General features: G+C 38.2%; 2 long non-coding RNA genes across 3 annotated transcripts; both read left to right on the top strand.

Annotated features, from left to right (window-relative positions):
• Window positions 1–1,333: 1,333 nt before the first annotated feature.
• LOC133147171 (uncharacterized) lies at window positions 1,334–2,426 on the top strand. Of its 2 annotated transcripts, XR_009711544.1 has the most exons (3): window positions 1,334–1,510; window positions 1,596–1,739; window positions 2,223–2,426. It is a non-coding gene; the product is annotated as an uncharacterized LOC133147171 (long non-coding RNA). The 2 variants fall into 2 exon arrangements; XR_009711543.1 differs by having other exon boundaries at window positions 1,334–1,739.
• Window positions 2,427–5,900: 3,474 nt separating this feature from the next.
• On the top strand, window positions 5,901–7,353 carry LOC133147170 (uncharacterized). The gene is made up of 3 exons (XR_009711542.1): window positions 5,901–6,296; window positions 6,437–6,517; window positions 7,020–7,353. It is a non-coding gene; the product is annotated as an uncharacterized LOC133147170 (long non-coding RNA).
• Window positions 7,354–19,831: the final 12,478 nt, after the last annotated feature.

The following is a 19,831-nucleotide window of genomic DNA, read 5'->3' as shown; positions in this document are numbered from 1 at the left end:
ATCAGTCAACTCTCAGCACCGTTTCTGGCTGCAGATGTTTATTTCACTATAACAAATAGAAAATCAATCTTTGCTTACCGTTGGAACAAATGCACAGGTGCCAACATATGAGTTTCCCAAATTATGTAGGGGATGAAATTGTAGATCAAAGGAGTCAACTCTTAACATCTTCCAAAATACACAAAACTGGAAGTAGTTCATTGGAAATAATAAATAAATAAATAAATAAATAAATAAATAAATAAATAAATAAATAAATAAATAAATAAATAAATAAATAAATAAATAAATAAATAAATAAATAAATAAATAAATATATGATAGATAGATAGATAGATAGATAGATAGATAGATAGATAGATAGATAGATAGATAGATAGATAGATAGATAGATAGATAGATAGATAAATAAAACCAACAAAAAACAATTAAACAATAGCCATTTAGGACAAAAACAATTAAACAATAGCCATTTAGGACATTAACCATAGTCCTTCTAAAAGGGTAGGGCTGCTATTTTATAACCGATTTCTGTCATCATGTAGACTAATTCAACCATATATAAGTGCTATAGTAATTATGTCTCTGATGATCAGTTATTATTTTCATTTTTTTTGTCAGAATGGAAAACCTGTGGACGCTCCACCAAATGCCAGCGGCGGTCACGGCCAAAGTGGTGGCCTTAAAAACATCAACAAGATATTCCAGATGGGCCCTTAAAGAGGATGGCACGGTGGAGGCTAAGGCTTCCCACTGTAATACAGTGGTGGCCCTCTGTGATGGCCACCATTTGTGTAAAATGATTCTTTTTGAAAATTTAGCCTCTGATGTCTCCGTTGGAGGCACTTTTCGAATTATTAATTTTGGCCGGGGAAAAGAACAAGGGGTCCTCCTCTCCCGGCACAACACCGGCATTTATGTGGCTGGGGCGATAGAAGTGACCCCAGATTTGGAGGTGAGGGGGACAGCTCTGCTGTACCCTCCAAGCATTGCCAGAGCCTTAAAGGACATCCGCCATGAGGAGGGTGTCCTTTTCACGACAGACGGCATTGTCTCTGCTGTAAGATCAATCTCTCTCTCTTTCCGCTCCCTCTCTTTCATGAAGTAGTGATGATTAATCTGTTTTTCATTTTTAGATCCGCCCCATGAGGATGGCGATGTCACGTGGGTCTGTCGTCCCATTAGGCATCATTTATTTAAAAAAAGTAAACTGATTGTTCTCTCTCTCTCTGTCACACTATCTGTGTGTGTTTGTGTGTGTGCGCGTGCGTGTGCATGCATGTGTGTGCGTATGTGTGCATGTGCGTGTCTAAATATAGATACATCACACACACTCACATTTCACCTGAGTAAGGTGCCTTCAAGGCCTGATCCTTTCCAAGCTTTTGATAGCTCACTCTAATATCACCCGTGCAAAGTTTGCTGACGATCATGCATATTAGAGGAGGGAGACGTCTAAACCTGCAAGACACTGGTTTTGTAGGACAGAAATTTGACACCAGTTTCTTGAGTATTTCTCTAGCTTTATTGTCTTAGTCATTGTAGCCTAGATCGACATTTCAACAGCTAGTACTAATTTGTCATTTTCATTACAGGATCAAATGGTAATAAAGGTGGTCAGGTGGCGAGAGGCGAACATTTTTGTCCTAACGGTTGGACAGCGGGTGTCTCTTACGCACCTGAAAACATCGTGTTCCGGTGGCCTGGAGCTCCACTCCACCGAAAATACTGAGATCAAGGTACCTAAAGCAAGCTGTTTTTCCCATGTGTATAAACAAAGGTATTCTAAATTGAATCAACACTGTTATTTACTTGGGATGCACTGCTATCAGTGGCTCATCATCACTAAGGTTGAAGTCAGATTCACGCTTTGGGAGTGTTCTCAAAATCTGGATCATCAACTTTATAAGATTTTGTCTCAGATGCAGCTCTATCAGGAAGACATACAATTTCACTTGCTTCCTTGACTGTATAAAATCATTGTGGTTGTGATTATGGTCATGAAATTAATCAAATTGTTTTAGGTTTTCTATCTATCTATCTATCTATCTATCTATCTATCTATCTATCTATCTATCTATCTATCTATCTATCTATCTATCTATCTATCTATCTATCTATCTATCTATCTATCTATCTATCTATCTATCTATCTATCTGCCCATCATGTTTTCTCGTGGTGTTTTAAACACAATAAATTGTCATGAAATTTCTTTGCGCAGGAACTGGAACAAGAGCCATTTCGATTTGTGGCCTTTAAAATAAAAGGTGAAGACGTGGAGCTTTTGGACGCCACCAATGCCACCAAAAAGGTTCCATTGACAGTGTGGAAAGAAAGATTCCCCGAAGGCCCTAATCTTACCCCAGAGGGGCTTTTGTGGTAATTTTTTTCTTTTGTTCTATTGTTTGTATTTCTTGTTTGTTGTTCTGTTTAAAATGTTCTATTATTAAAGTTTAAAGTTAAATGCACAAAATAGTCATTGTTTATTTATTTTGTATTAAATTGAATTAATTTAATCTAAATTATGATAATATATTTCACCTCTTAGTTATATTTAGTTGTCCGTGTATAAATTGTGTGTTGAGTCATTATATTAAATGTATTAGTTGTATCAATTCAATAGATGCTTTCCTTTTTTTTCTCCCCATATTTTTCCAACTATTTTTTAAAATTATGATAAATTATTATTGACAATTGCTACACCAAAATACAACTTACATATTTAGTTTTCCTTTCATGGTCTGGCTTGATAACCACATAAGCTACAACAAAACCAGGAAAAAAGTAACTAGGTTTTTACTAAACATTGTTAAATGTGCACTATATTGGCACTATATTGGGTGATAAGCTTAACTAACTTAAATGCTAGCTTAACTCAACGTTTTAATTTTTAAAAATGTTACTTTTACTTTTTAAAATGATAACTTTTAAAACTTTTAACTTTTTACATTTTTAAATTAACTTATGGTTGAGAGGAGACTTTTTAACTTTTTAAACCTTTATTTTACAATCAAATGCGTCAATTGACGCTCCATCGATGCGACACGTTACCGTCGCACATCACGTGTTGCTTACGTCATATGAATGCGTCTTGTTCGAGCGCACACACCTATAACGTAATTGTGTGAGGCTATTGTAGTGGAGTGACGAGTGTAATTGTATCATAGTTTATGGAGAAAAACAATTTAACAGGGACATTCGACGTGCTGTCAAAGCGTTCTTTGGCCCGCTGTCCAAAGAACATAGAAAACGATACGGAATGCGATCATCTCATGTGCGGTGGCGCCACAAAGTGGATTGCAGAAGTTAACTCAGCAGCATGGACGCGTTCCAGGCAGTTGCTGCGACCGCAAGGGGGTAAGTATTACTAAAAAAAAAAAGCACTCAAGTTTCAAACTTGCCTAGTGGACAGTGAAGCAGAAAATAGATGTGTCAAAAAGTGTGAGGAAAATATGCACTGTCTGCCGACGCACATTTTTCATAGTCCATGTGGAACTGACTCACCTTAAGCAACACGCAATACGGTGGACACGAATGAAAAAACGCACAACTAAGCAAGGGGGAACCTGGACAGATCCATCAGGCAACGACAAAGATGGTATGTAAATATTTTTTTTACATCCTCTGGTCAAGGTTAATATGAGAATGTACAATGGATGTCTGTATCGTATGGAAAAAGCTATTATACATTTTGGGTGTAGTAAACGACCCGGTAAATACATACTTGAGATAAACTGCTATCAGTGGCTCATCATCATCAAGGCTGAAGTCAGAATCATGCTTTAGAGTTTTCTCTAAATCTGGATCACCAATTTTGTAAGATTTTGTCTCAGATACAGCTCTATCAGGAAGACATACAATTTCACTTGCTTCCCTGACTGTATAAAATCATTGTGGTTGTGATTATGGTCATGAAATTAATCGAATTGTTTTAGGTTTTACGTTTATTATCTGTCTGCCTGTCTGCCATCCATGCATCATGTTTTCTCGTGGTGTTTTAAACCCATAATAAATTGTCAAAACATTTCTTTGCGCAGGAACTGGAAGAAGCGTTTCACGTTGTGGCCTCCAAATTAAAGGCGATAATATGTATATTTTCCTTATGTAGTATCTCACTGGTGTTCTTAACACGAGGACAGCGGCTGTTTTGAGCTACCTCTAACAGCGGGGTGCGTCAATTGACGCTCCATCGATGCGACACGCTACCGTCGCGCATCACGTGTTGTACACGTCATATTAACGCGATCGTCTTGTTCGAGCCCATGCCCCGAGAACGTAATTGTGTGAGGATATTGTTGCGGAGTGACGAGTGTAATTGTATCATAGTTTATGGAGAAAAACAATTTAAAAGGGACGTTCAACGCGCTGTCAAATCAGTCATATTTAAACTTGCGCAATGACGTCGGCATGTGGTCGCGGAGGAAAACGTAAGTTTTGGGGGGATTTTTTTAGCAGCATGGGCGATAATTAGAGGTATCAATGTTTTATTTATGCCATCGCTAACACACACAGGGCGGTTATTAGAATTTGGGCGATAATTAGAATAATTACGGTATTGCAATCACAATTGCAAAGAAACAATTGGTTGAGGAGCAGTTTTATAGCAGATTTTTGTTGTTGTATTGCGATACCGTATTGCTAATGCTAATCTGTTGATTGTGTCGAGAGAGAGAGAGAGAGAGAGAGAGAGAGAGAGAGAGAGAGAGAGAGAGAGAGAGAGAGAGAGAGAGAGAGAGAGAGTCTCAGTAAAGATATCTGTCACACTCTCATTTCACCTGAGTAAGGTCCCTTAGGGCATCATGTTGCCTTAGTAATTGAAGCCTAGATCCACATTTCAACAACTAGTACTAATTTGACATTTTCATTACAGGATCAAAGAGAAATTAAGGTCCTCACATGGCGCGAAACCAACTTTTTCCATGTCAAACTTGGACAGCGGCTGTCCATGACACACATGACAACATCATCAGAAAATACTGTAATAAAAGGTACCTAAAGCAAGCAGTTTTTTATGTGTATAAACAAAGGTGTTCTCAATTGAATCAATACTGTTATTTACTTGGGATGCACTGCTATCAGTGGCTCATCATCATTAAGGTTGAAGTCAGATTCATGCTTTAGGAGTTTTCTCAAAATCTGGATCACCAACTTTGTAGGATATTGTCTCAGATACAGTTGTCTGTCTGTCTGTCTGTCTGTCTGTCTGTCTGTCTGTCTGTCTGTCTGTCTGTCTGTCTGTCTGTCTGTATATATCTATATCTAACCAACCTACATACCTACCTACCTACCCAACCCCATCCATCAATCAATCCATCCATCCATCCATCCATACATCCATCCATACATCCATCCATCCATACATACATATCCATCCATCATGTTTTCTCGTGGTGTTTCAAACATAAATTGTCATGAAATTTCTTTGCGCAGGAACTGGAAGAAGAGCCCTTTCGCTTTGTGGGCTTTAAAATCAAAGGTGAACAGGTGGAGCTTGTGGACGCCACCAATGCCACCAGAATGGTTCCATTAGAGGAGTGGAACCAAAAATTCCCCGATGGCCCTAATCTTCCCCTAGAGGGGTTTTTGTGGTAAATTTTTTTTTTTGTTCTGTTGTTTGTATTTTGTGTTACTTGTTTGTTCTGTTTAAAATGTTCTACTATTAAAGTTTAAAGTTAAATGCACAAAATAATAATTGTTTATTTTATTCATTTTTATTACATTATGATAATATATTTCACCACTTCATCAACATCTGCCCCCTATAGAGACCACCCTCAGAGGCCGGCCTCTTCGACTTGCAACCAGAGATGCTGGCGTGGCTCCACGACACCAAGTTGGAACACTGACGTTACACGTGAGAGAGAGAGAGAGAGGCAACGTCGATTTAGGTGACCCAGTTTATTATTTTGTTTATAGCAAATACAGTTGCAAATATATTGTTTCAATGTGTAGTTAATGGTATTAATGTATAGTATATGATTTTAATCTATTTTAATCTATAGTAATGGTATTTTACCCATGCCTTATTTTGGGATATTTGTAACTTCTGCTGTCTTTATCTTAGTATTCTGGAATACTATGGTTTATTTCGAAAATGTTTCTCAGATGTCGCATGTTTTCCCATTCTAGATTGATAGATAGAATTTACGGTAGCGTTCTTTGGCCTGCTGTCCAAAGAACATAGAAAACAATACGGAATGCGATCATCTCATGTGCGGTGGCACCACAAAGTAGATTGCAGAAGTTAACTCAGCAGCATGGACGCGTTCCAGGCACTTACTGCGACCGCAAGGGGGTAAGTATTACTAAAAAAAGCACACAAGTTTCAAACTTGCCGAGTGGACAGTGAATCAGAAAATAGATTTGTCAAAAAGTGTGAGGAAAATATGCACTGTCTGCCGACTCACATTTTCATTGTCCATGTCTCACCTTAAGCAACACGGTGGACACGAACAAAAAAACGCACAACTAAGCAAGGGGGAACCTGGACAGATCCATCAGGCAACGACAAAGATGGTATGTAAATATTTTTTTAAACCCTCTCAAGGTTAATATGAGAATGTACAATGGATGTCTATCGTATAGAAAAAGCTATTATACATTTTGGGTGTAATAAACGACCAGGTAAATGGATAGATAATACATAAAAACCATTCGTTTGCATACATTGATAAATGAAAGATCAACATTATGTGCCACTTGCCTCCCCAGAACTTTTGGTTTATAGGAAGGTTTGTTTTCTATTTAGAGGAAGAAATGCATGCGCCCAAGTGCAATATGTATTTTTGCCAGCAGAGGACGCTGAAAATAAATATGTTGCATAGCGGATGAGCTGTCTTAATCATTTCTGTCTGTAACAATTGCACACACAGCCTTACATTTGTAACAAGTTTCAAGAGATGTGCATATTTTTTCATTGGACATGCAATGTAATTCTGTCAACTTTTAAATAAACTATGTTATTTTACTTTTAATGTGGATAGAGGATTTATTTTTGGTGTTTTTGATTTTACTGCAGATTATCCAGACATCCCCAACGTCAAAGCAGCAGTATCTTTGGCCTCAGCATCCTTATTTTCCACTGGGCTTTGTGGACAGGAATGTCTTTTTCGACATGTTCCAACTTTAAACTGTTCATCTCATGCCTAATAATTGTCACTCAGCACTGACACCTGGTGGACGTTATGTTGTCATGCAGATGTTGTTATGCCTAATAAGAACAGATTCAGATTTGATTCTTAGTAGTTATCTTGCTGACTGTTTCTTGTTGACTAATACTTCTTGCGTATGTACTGTTTTTACTCGCTTATTGGTTTTCTTGCTTACTGCTTTTTCTAAAATGTACATATTCACCTGCAGTTTCCAAATTTTTTTAACCTATTTGTATTGTCCCAACATCAACAGGTTCAGCTCAATCCCACTTCATGTCTACATCATTCAGTGTCATTTAACAGCGTTTTTCCTTTCTAACTTATTCATTTTGCCACCAATTCAACCCGTTTCAACATTTAGCTCATGCATCTTATGCCTAACTATTCCACAACTTCTCACTTACCAATAATTTGAAATTCTCTAAAATTTCGTTTTTCTACTCTAAATTCTACAATTTTCAACCGATTCTACCTATTCCAACTTTCAACTGTTCATCTTTTGCCTACATATTCCACAACTTCCCACTTACCAAAATTCCAAATTTGAAATTCAACCAAATTCTCCAAAATTTCATTTTTCTACTCTAATTTCTACATTTTTCAACCCATTCAACCCATTCCAACTTTCAACTGTTCATCTTTTGCATACCTATTCCACAACTTCCCACTTACCAAATATTCCAAACTTTCAATTTTGAAATTCACCACAAATTCTCCAAATTTTCTACATTTCTCAAGTAATTCAACTCGTTTCAGCATCGTTCGGCAGCATTCCCCGAAGAAGTTATTCATACATTTCGCCTTCACACGCAATTTCTCCAGAAATTGCAAAATTCTAGTTGTGTGAAGGCGATGGCCTTCACACATATGTTATTCTACTCCATTTACTTTATTATTATTATTGTGTGAAGGCGAAGGCCTTCACACATATGTTATTCTACTCCATTCACTTTATTATTATTATTATTATTATTATTATTATTCTATTTTATTCTCCTCACTTTTCTGTCCCGCTTCTTCTTTCACAAAATTCATCCGATTCACTCCATTCCACTTTTCACGTATTCCAAATATTCAGGAAAGGGTGGCTTGTATTTTTCTCATTCCGAAAATTTTCCGATTCCGCAAAATTCCCAAAATTCCGACAAATTTTTCCCCATCCATTCTTAATGGCACATTCGACATTTCACAAAATTTCGTTTTTCACCTCTAACTTCTACATTTTTCAACCGATTCAACCCATTCCAACTTTCAACTGTTCATTTTTTGCCTACCTATTCCACAACTTCCCACTTACCAAAAATTCCAAATTTTCAAATTTGAAATTCAACCAAAATTCTCTAAAATTCCGTTATTCCACTCTACTTTCTACATTTTTCAACCGATTCAACCCATTCCAACTTTCAACTGTTCATCTTTTGCCTACCTATTCCACAACTTCCCACTTACCAAAAATTCCAAATTTTCAAATTTGAAATTCAACCAAAATTCTCTAAAATTCCGTTATTCCACTCTACTTTCTACATTTTTCAACCGATTCAACCCATTCCAACTTTCAACTGTTCATCTTTTGCCTACCTATTCCACAACTTCCCACTTACCAAAAATTCCAAATTCTCAAATTTGAAATTCAACCAAAATTCTCTAAAATTTCGTTTTTCTACTCTAATTTCTACATTTTTCGACCGATTCAACCCATTCCACATTTATTCCCCTTATTCACCTTATGCTTCCCACATTCACTCCCATTCACCCCCACTTCCACTATGCTTCCCACATTCACTCCCATTCACCCCCACTTCCACTATGCTTACACAATTCAACCCTTGACCCCCAATTCCAGTGTGGCGGCCATCTTGGATGACCCTGAAGTGCCACCAATGAACCCAGAATGAACCGGAAGTGCCCCAAATCAAACCGAAAGTGACCCCAAATAGACCGGAAGTGACCTCAGGTAAACCGGAAGTGACCCCAAATCAAACCGGAAGTGACCCCAAATGTACCGGAAGTGACCTTTTTAGACCGGAAATGACCCCAAATAAACCGGAAGTGACCTCAGACGAACCGGAAGTGACCCAAATTAAACCGGAAGTGACCCAAATAAACCGGAAGTGACCCCAAATAGACCGGAAGTGACCCCAAATAGACCGGAAGTGACCTCTGGTAAACCGGAAGTGACCCCAAATCAAACCGGAAGTGACCCAAAATGAACCGGAAGTTACCTTTTTAGACCGGAAATGACCCCAAATAAACCGGAAGTGACCTCAGCTAAACCGGAAGTGACCTGTTTTAAACCGGAAGTGACCCAAATAAACCGGAAGTGACCCAAATTAGACCGGAAATGACCCGAATCAAGCCAGAAGTTACCTTATTTCAATACTAAGTGCCCCAAATAGCTACATTTGCGCTAACGTCTTCGTTTTTTGTCCGATTTAACCCGTTTCAACATTTTTACCCCAAAAGTGAACCTCCTGAGGCCGTTTTTTTTGGTTTTGTTCCAAATTTAGAAAGATTTTGGCGCAATTGCTTTTTTTTATTTTCCCATTCATTCTCTATGGGGATTCAACATTTGCTCTAACTTCTACATTTTTTAACTGATTCAACCCGTTCCAACTTTCAACTGTTCATCTTTTGCCTACCTATTCCACAACTTCCCACTTACCAACAATTCCAAATTTAAAATTCAACCAAATTCTCCAAAATTTCGTTTTTCTACTCTAACTTCTACATTTTTCTACCGATTCAACCCATTCCAACTTTCAACTGTTCATCTTTTGCCTACCTATTCCACAACTTCCCACTTACCAAATATTCCAAACTTTCAATTTTGAAATTCACCACAAATTCTCCAAATATTCTACATTTCTCAAGTAATTCAACACGTTTCAACATCGTTCGGCAGCATTCCCCGAAAAAGTTATTCATACATTTCGCCTTCACACGCAATTTCTCCAGAAATTGCAAAATTCTAGTTGTGTGAAGGCGAAGGCCTTCACACATATGTTATTCTACTCCATTTACTTTATTATTGTGTGAAGGCGAAGGCCTTCACACATATGTTATTCTACTCCATTTACTTTATTATTATTGTGTGAAGGCGAAGGCCTTCACACATATGTTATTCTACACCATTCTCTATTATTATTATTGTGTGAAGGCGAAGGCCTTCACACATATGTTATTCTACACCATTCTCTATTATTATTGTGTGAAGGCGAAGGCCTTCACACATATGTTATTCTACACCATTCTCTATTATTATTGTGTGAAGGCGAAGGCCTTCACACATATGTTATTCTACACCATTCTCTATTATTATTATTATTATTCTCTACGTTTCTCCACACTTTTTTGACACGTTTCATCTTCCACATAATTCATCCGATTCACTCCATTCCACTTTTCACGTATTCCAAATATTCACGCGACGAGCGCTTGTATTTTGCTCGTTCCGAAAATTTTCCGATTCCGCAAAATTCCCAAAATTCCGACAAATTTTTCCCCATTCATTCTTAATGGCACATTCGACATTTCACATTTACGTCGTTCCAATTTGAAATTCACATCATTCAGCACATTCTAATCACATTCGGAAGGATTCTCGACATTCCCAAAATTCCCAAATTCGAAAATTTCACGTTTTCACGTTAAAAATTCCGACAAATTTTCACAAAATTTCGTTTTTCACCTCTAACTTCTACATTTTTCAACCGATTCAACTCGTTCCAACTTTCAACTGTTCATCTTTTGCCTACCTATTCCACAACGTCCCACTTACCAAAAACTTCACATCTTTTATTTTGAAATTCAACCAAAATTCTCTAAAATTTCGTTTTTCTACTCTAATTTCTACATTTTTCAACCGATTCAACCCATTCCAACTTTCAACTGTTCATTATTTTTCTACTGATTCCACAACTTCCCACTTACCAAAAGCTTCACATCTTTTATTTTGAAATTCACACCCAATTCCTTTTCCCTTCTCATTTCTACATTTTTCAACCGATTCAACCCATTCCAACTTTCAACTGTTCATCATTTTTCTACCTATTCCACAACTTCCCACTTACCAAAAACTTCACATCTTTTATTTTGAAATTCACACCCAATTCTCCAATATTTCCGTTTCTCCTTCTCATTTCTACATTTTTCAACCGATTCAACCCATTCCAACTTTCAACTGTTCATCATTTTTCTACCTATTCCACAACTTCCCACTTACCAAAAACTTCACATCTTTTATTTTGAAATTCACACCCAATTCCTTTTTCCCTTCTCATTTCTACATTTTTCAACAGATTCAACCCATTCCAAATTTATTCACTTAATTCACCTTATTCTTCCCACATTCACTCCCATTCACCCCCACTTCCACTATGCTTACACAATTCAACCCTTGACCCCCAATTCCAGTGTGGCGGCCATCTTGGATGACCCTGAAGTGCCACCAATGAACCCAGAATGAACCGGAAGTGGCCCAAATCAAACCGAAAGTGACCCCAAATAGACCGGAAGTGACCTCAGGTAAACCGGAAGTGACCCCAAATCAAACCGGAAGTGACCCCAAATGTACCGGAAGTGACCTTTTTAGACCGGAAATGACCCCTAATAAACCGGAAGTGACCTCAGACGAACCGGAAGTGACTTAATTAAACCGGAAGTGACCCAAATAAACCGGAAGTGACCCCAAATAGACCGGAAGTGACCTCTGGTAAACCGGAAGTGACCCCAAATCAAACCGGAAGTGACCCCAAATGAACCGGAAGTGACCTTTTCAGACCGGAAATTACCCCGAATAAACCGGAAGTGACCTCAGCTAAACCGGAAGTGACCTCAGCTAAACCGGAAGTGACCTGTTTTAAACCGGAAGTGACCCAAATAAAACGGAAGTGACCCAAATTAGACCGGAAATGACCCGGATCAAACCGGAAGTGACCTCATTTCCACACTAAGTGCCCCAAATAGCTACATTTGCGCTAACCTTTTCGTTTTTTGTCCGATTTTACCCGTTTCAACATTTTTACCCCAAGAGTGAACCTCTTGAGGCCGTTTTTTTTGGTTTCGTTTCAAATTTAGAAAGATTTTGGCGCGATTGCTTTTTTTTATTTTCCCATTCATTCTCTATGGGGATTCAACATTTGCTTTAACTTCTACATTTTTTAACTTATTCAACCCGTTCCAACTTTCAACGGAACATCTTTTGCCTACCTATTCCACAACTTCCCACTTACCAAAAATTCCAAATTTGAAATTCAACCAAATTCTCCAAAATTTCGTTTTTCTACTCTAATTTCTACATTTTTCAACCGATTCAACCCATTCCAACTTTCAACTCTTCATCTTTTGCCTACCTATTCCACAACTTCCCACTTACCAAATATTCTAAACTTTCATTTTGAAATTCACCACAAATTCTCCAAATATTCTACATTTCTCAAGTAATTCAACACGTTTCAACATCGTTCGGCAGCATTCCCCGAAAAAGTTATTCATACATTTCGCCTTCACACGCAATTTCTCCAGAAATTGCAAAATTCTAGTTATTATTATTATTCTCTACGTTTCTCCACACTTTTTTGACACGTTTCATCTTCCACATAATTCATCCGATTCACTCCATTCCACTTTTCACGTATTCCAAATATTCACGCGACGAGCGCTTGTATTTTTCTCGTTCCGAAAATTTTCCGATTCCGCAAAATTCCCAAAATTCCGACAAATTTTTCCCCATTCATTCTTAATGGCACATTCGACATTTCACATTTACGTCGTTCCAATTTGAAATTCACATCATTCAGCACATTCTAATCACATTCGGAAGGATTCTCGACATTCCCAAAATTCCCAAATTCGAAAATTTCACGTTTTCACGTTAAAAATTCCGACAAATTTTCACAAAATTTCGTTTTTCACCTCTAACTTCTACATTTTTCAACCGATTCAACTCGTTCCAACTTTCAACTGTTCATCTTTTGCCTACCTATTCCACAACGTCCCACTTACCAAAAACTTCACATCTTTTATTTTGAAATTCAACCAAAATTCTCTAAAATTTCGTTTTTCTACTCTAATTTCTACATTTTTCAACCGATTCAACCCATTCCAACTTTCAACTGTTCATTATTTTTCTACTGATTCCACAACTTCCCACTTACCAAAAGCTTCACATCTTTTATTTTGAAATTCACACCCAATTCCTTTTCCCTTCTCATTTCTACATTTTTCAACCGATTCAACCCATTCCAACTTTCAACTGTTCATCATTTTTCTACCTATTCCACAACTTCCCACTTACCAAAAACTTCACATCTTTTATTTTGAAATTCACACCCAATTCTCCAATATTTCCGTTTCTCCTTCTCATTTCTACATTTTTCAACCGATTCAACCCATTCCAACTTTCAACTGTTCATAATTTTTCTACCTATTCCACAACTTCCCACTTACCAAAAACTTCACATCTTTTATTTTGAAATTCACACCCAATTCCTTTTTCCCTTCTCATTTCTACATTTTTCAACAGATTCAACCCATTCCAAATTTATTCACTTAATTCACCTTATTCTTCCCACATTCACTCCCATTCACCCCCACTTCCACTATGCTTACACAATTCAACCCTTGACCCCCAATTCCAGTGTGGCGGCCATCTTGGATGACCCTGAAGTGCCACCAATGAACCCAGAATGAACCGGAAGTGGCCCAAATCAAACCGAAAGTGACCCCAAATAGACCGGAAGTGACCTCAGGTAAACCGGAAGTGACCCCAAATCAAACCGGAAGTGACCCCAAATGTACCGGAAGTGACCTTTTTAGACCGGAAATGACCCCTAATAAACCGGAAGTGACCTCAGACGAACCGGAAGTGACCCAAATTAAACCGGAAGTGACCCCAAATAGACCGGAAGTGACCTCAGGTAAACCGGAAGTGACCCCAAATCAAACCGGAAGTGACCCCAAATGTACCGGAAGTGACCTTTTTAGACCGGAAATGACCCCTTATAAACCGGAAGTGACCTCAGACGAACCGGAAGTGACCCAAATTAAACCGGAAGTGACCCAAATAAACCGGAAGTGACCCCAAATAGACCGGAAGTGACCTCTGGTAAACCGGAAGTGACCCCAAATCAAACCGGAAGTGACCCAAAATGAACCGGAAGTGACCTTTTTAGACCGGAAATGACCCCAAATAAACCGGAAGTGACCTCAGCTAAACCGGAAGTGACCTGTTTTAAACCGGAAGTGACCCAAATAAACCGGAAGTGACCCAAATTAGACCGGAAATGACCCGAATCAAGCCGGAAGTGACCTTATTTCAACACTAAGTGCCCCAAATAGCTACATTTGCGCTTACGTCTTCGTTTTTTGTCCGATATAACCCGTTTCAACATTTTTACCCCAAAAGTGAACCTCCTGAGGCCGTTTTTTTTGGTTTTGTTCCAAATCTAGAAAGATTTTGGCGCAATTGCTTTTTTTTATTTTCCCATTCATTCTCTATGGGGATTCAACATTTGCTCTAACTTCTACATTTTTTAACTGATTCAACCCGTTCCAACTTTCAACTGTTCATCTTTTGCCTACCTATTCCACAACTTCCCACTTACCAACAATTCCAAATTTAAAATTCAACCAAATTCTCCAAAATTTCGTTTTTCTACTCTAACTTCTAAATTTTTCTACCGATTCAACCCATTCCAACTTTCAACTGTTCATCTTTTGCCTACCTATTCCACAACTTCCCACTTACCAAATATTCCAAACTTTCAATTTTGAAATTCACCACAAATTCTCCAAATATTCTACATTTCTCAAGTAATTCAACACGTTTCAACATCGTTCGGCAGCATTCCCCGAAAAAGTTATTCATACATTTCGCCTTCACACGCAATTTCTCCAGAAATTGCAAAATTCTAGTTATTATTATTATTCTCTACGTTTCTCCACACTTTTTTGACACGTTTCATCTTCCACATAATTCATCCGATTCACTCCATTCCACTTTTCACGTATTCCAAATATTCACGCGACGAGCGCTTGTATTTTGCTCGTTCCGAAAATTTTCCGATTCCGCAAAATTCCCAAAATTCCGACAAATTTTTCCCCATTCATTCTTAATGGCACATTCGACATTTCACATTTACGTCGTTCCAATTTGAAATTCACATCATTCAGCACATTCTAATCACATTCGGAAGGATTCTCGACATTCCCAAAATTCCCAAATTCGAAAATTTCACGTTTTCACGTTAAAAATTCCGACAAATTTTCACAAAATTTCGTTTTTCACCTCTAACTTCTACATTTTTCAACCGATTCAACTCGTTCCAACTTTCAACTGTTCATCTTTTGCCTACCTATTCCACAACGTCCCACTTACCAAAAACTTCACATCTTTTATTTTGAAATTCAACCAAAATTCTCTAAAATTTCGTTTTTCTACTCTAATTTCTACATTTTTCAACCGATTCAACCCATTCCAACTTTCAACTGTTCATTATTTTTCTACTGATTCCACAACTTCCCACTTACCAAAAGCTTCACATCTTTTATTTTGAAATTCACACCCAATTCCTTTTCCCTTCTCATTTCTACATTTTTCAACCGATTCAACCCATTCCAACTTTCAACTGTTCATCATTTTTCTACCTATTCCACAACTTCCCACTTACCAAAAACTTCACATCTTTTATTTTGAAATTCACACCCAATTCTCCAATATTTCCGTTTCTCCTTCTCATTTCTACATTTTTCAACCGATTCAACCCATTCCAACTTTCAACTGTTCATCATTTTTCTACCTATTCCACAACTTCCCACTTACCAAAAACTTCACATCTTTTATTTTGAAATTCACACCCAATTCCTTTTTCCCTTCTCATTTCTACATTTTTCAACAGATTCAACCCATTCCAAATTTATTCACTTAATTCACCTTATTCTTCCCACATTCACTCCCATTCACCCCCACTTCCACTATGCTTACACAATTCAACCCTTGACCCCCAATTCCAGTGTGGCGGCCATCTTGGATGACCCTGAAGTGCCACCAATGAACCCAGAATGAACCGGAAGTGGCCCAAATATAACCGAAAGTGACCCCAAATAGACCGGAAGTGACCTCAGGTAAACCGGAAGTGACCCCAAATCAAACCGGAAGTGACCCCAAATGTACCGGAAGTGACCTTTTTAGACCGGAAATGACCCCTAATAAACCGGAAGTGACCTCAGACGAACCGGAAGTGACCCAAATTAAACCGAAAGTGACCCCAAATAGACCGGAAGTGACCTCAGGTAAACCGGAAGTGACCCCAAATCAAACCGGAAGTGACCCCAAACGTACCGGAAGTGACCTTTTTAGACCGGAAATGACCCCTAATAAACAGGAAGTGACCTCAGACGAACCGGAAGTGACCCAAATTAAACCGGAAGTGACCCAAATAAACCGGAAGTGACCCCAAATAGACCGGAAGTGACCCCAAATAGACCGGAAGTGACCCCAAATAGACCGGAAGTGACCCCAAATGAACCGGAAGTGACCTTTTTAGACCGGAAGTGACCCCAAATAAACCGGAAGTGACCTCAGCTAAACCGGAAGTGACCTGTTTTAAACCGGAAGTGACCCAAATAAACCGGAAGTGACCCAAACTAGACCGGAAATGACCCGAATCAAGCCGGAAGTGACCTTATTTCAACACTAAGTGCCCCAAATAGCTACATTTGCGCTAACGTCTTCGTTTTTTGTCCGATTTAACCCGTTTCAACATTTTTACCCCAAAAGTGAACCTCCTGAGGCCGTTTTTTTTGTTTTTTTCCAAATTTAGAAAGATTTTGGCGCAATTGCTTTTTTTTATTTTCCCATTCATTCTCTCTATGGGGATTCAACATTTGCTCTAACTTCTACATTTTTTAACTGATTCAACCCGTTCCAACTTTCAACTGTACATCTTTTGCCTACCTATTCCACAACTTCCCACTTACCAAAAATTCCAAATTCGAAATTCAACCAAATTCTCCAAAATTTCGTTTTTCTACTCTAATTTCTGCATTTTTCAACAGATTCAACCCATTTCAACTTTCAACTGTTCATATTTTGCCTACCTATTCCACAACTTCCCACTTACCAAATATTCCAAACTTCCAATTTTGAAATTCACCACAAATTCTCCAAATATTCTACATTTCTCAAGTAATTCAACACGTTTCAACATCGTTCGGCAGCATTCCCCGAAAAAGTTATTCATACATTTCGCCTTCACACGCAATTTCTCCAGAAATTGCAAAATTCTAGTTATTATTATTCTCTACGTTTCTCCACACTTTTTTGACACGTTTCATCTTCCACATAATTCATCCGATTCACTCCATTCCACTTTTCACGTATTCCAAATATTCACGCGACGAGCGCTTGTATTTTGCTCGTTCCGAAAATTTTCCGATTCCGCAAAATTCCCAAAATTCCGACAAATTTTTCCCCATTCATTCTTAATGGCACATTCGACATTTCACATTTACGTCGTTCCAATTTGAAATTCACATCATTCAGCACATTCTAATCACATTCGGAAGGATTCTCGACATTCCCAAAATTCCCAAATTCGAAAATTTCACGTTTTCACGTTAAAAATTCCGACAAATTTTCACAAAATTTCGTTTTTCACCTCTAACTTCTACATTTTTCAACCGATTCAACTCGTTCCAACTTTCAACTGTTCATCTTTTGCCTACCTATTCCACAACGTCCCACTTACCAAAAACTTCACATCTTTTATTTTGAAATTCAACCAAAATTCTCTAAAATTTCGTTTTTCTACTCTAATTTCTACATTTTTCAACCGATTCAACCCATTCCAACTTTCAACTGTTCATTATTTTTCTACTGATTCCACAACTTCCCACTTACCAAAAGCTTCACATCTTTTATTTTGAAATTCACACCCAATTCCTTTTCCCTTCTCATTTCTACATTTTTCAACCGATTCAACCCATTCCAACTTTCAACTGTTCATCATTTTTCTACCTATTCCACAACTTCCCACTTACCAAAAACTTCACATCTTTTATTTTGAAATTCACACCCAATTCTCCAATATTTCCGTTTCTCCTTCTCATTTCTACATTTTTCAACCGATTCAACCCATTCCAACTTTCAACTGTTCATCATTTTTCTACCTATTCCACAACTTCCCACTTACCAAAAACTTCACATCTTTTATTTTGAAATTCACACCCAATTCCTTTTTCCCTTCTCATTTCTACATTTTTCAACAGATTCAACCCATTCCAAATTTATTCACTTAATTCACCTTATTCTTCCCACATTCACTCCCATTCACCCCCACTTCCACTATGCTTACACAATTCAACCCTTGACCCCCAATTCCAGTGTGGCGGCCATCTTGGATGACCCTGAAGTGCCACCAATGAACCCAGAATGAACCGGAAGTGGCCCAAATCCAACCGAAAGTGACCCCAAATAGACCGGAAGTGACCTCAGGTAAACCGGAAGTGACCCCAAATCAAACCGGAAGTGACCCCAAATGTACCGGAAGTGACCTTTTTAGACCGGAAATGACCCCTAATAAACCGGAAGTGACCTCAGACGAACCGGAAGTGACCCAAATTAAACCGGAAGTGACCCAAATAAACCGGAAGTGACCCCAAATAGACCGGAAGTGACCCCAAATAGACCGGAAGTGACCTCTGGTAAACCGGAAGTGACCCCAAATCAAACCGGAAGTGACCCCAAATGAACCGGAAGTGACCTTTTTAGACCAGAAATGACCCCAAATAAACCGGAAGTGACCTCAGCTAAACCGGAAGTGACCTGTTTTAAACCGGAAGTGACCCAAATAAACCGGAAGTGACCCAAATTAGACCGGAAATGACCCGAATCAAGCCGGAAGTGACCTTATTTCAACACTAAGTTCCCCAAATAGCTACATTTGCGCTAACGTCTTCGTTTTTTGTCCGATTTAACCCGTTTCAACATTTTTACCCCAAAAGTGAACCTCCTGAGGCCGTTTTTTTTGTTTTGTTCCAAATTTAGAAAGATTTTGGCGCAATTGCTTTTTTTTATTTTCCCATTCATTCTCTCTATGGTGATTCAACATTTGCTCTAACTTCTACATTTTTTAACTGATTCAACCCGTTCCAACTTTCAACTGTACATCTTTTGCCTACCTATTCCACAACTTCCCACTTACCAAAAATTCCAAATTCGAAATTCAACCAAATTCTCCAAAATTTCGTTTTTCTACTCTAATTTCTGCATTTTTCAACAGATTCAACCCATTTCAACTTTCAACTGTTCATATTTTGCCTACCTATTCCACAACTTCCCACTTACCAAATATTCCAAACTTCCAATTTTGAAATTCACCACAAATTCTCCAAATATTCTACATTTCTCAAGTAATTCAACACGTTTCAACATCGTTCGGCAGCATTCCCCGAAAAAGTTATTCATACATTTCGCCTTCACACGCAATTTCTCCAGAAATTGCAAAATTCTAGTTATTCTCTACGTTTCTCCACACTTTTTTGACACGTTTCATCTTCCACATAATTCATCCGATTCACTCCATTCCACTTTTCACGTATTCCAAATATTCACGCGACGAGCGCTTGTATTTTGCTCGTTCCGAAAATTTTCCGATTCCGCAAAATTCCCAAAATTCCG

Source organism: Syngnathus typhle, unplaced genomic scaffold (genome assembly GCF_033458585.1).
Source record: "Syngnathus typhle isolate RoL2023-S1 ecotype Sweden unplaced genomic scaffold, RoL_Styp_1.0 HiC_scaffold_34, whole genome shotgun sequence".
In the NCBI taxonomy this organism is placed as follows: Eukaryota; Metazoa; Chordata; class Actinopteri; order Syngnathiformes; family Syngnathidae; genus Syngnathus; species Syngnathus typhle.
Note: the sequence above shows the minus strand (reverse complement) of the source record. Positions and strands in the feature narration are given on the sequence as shown.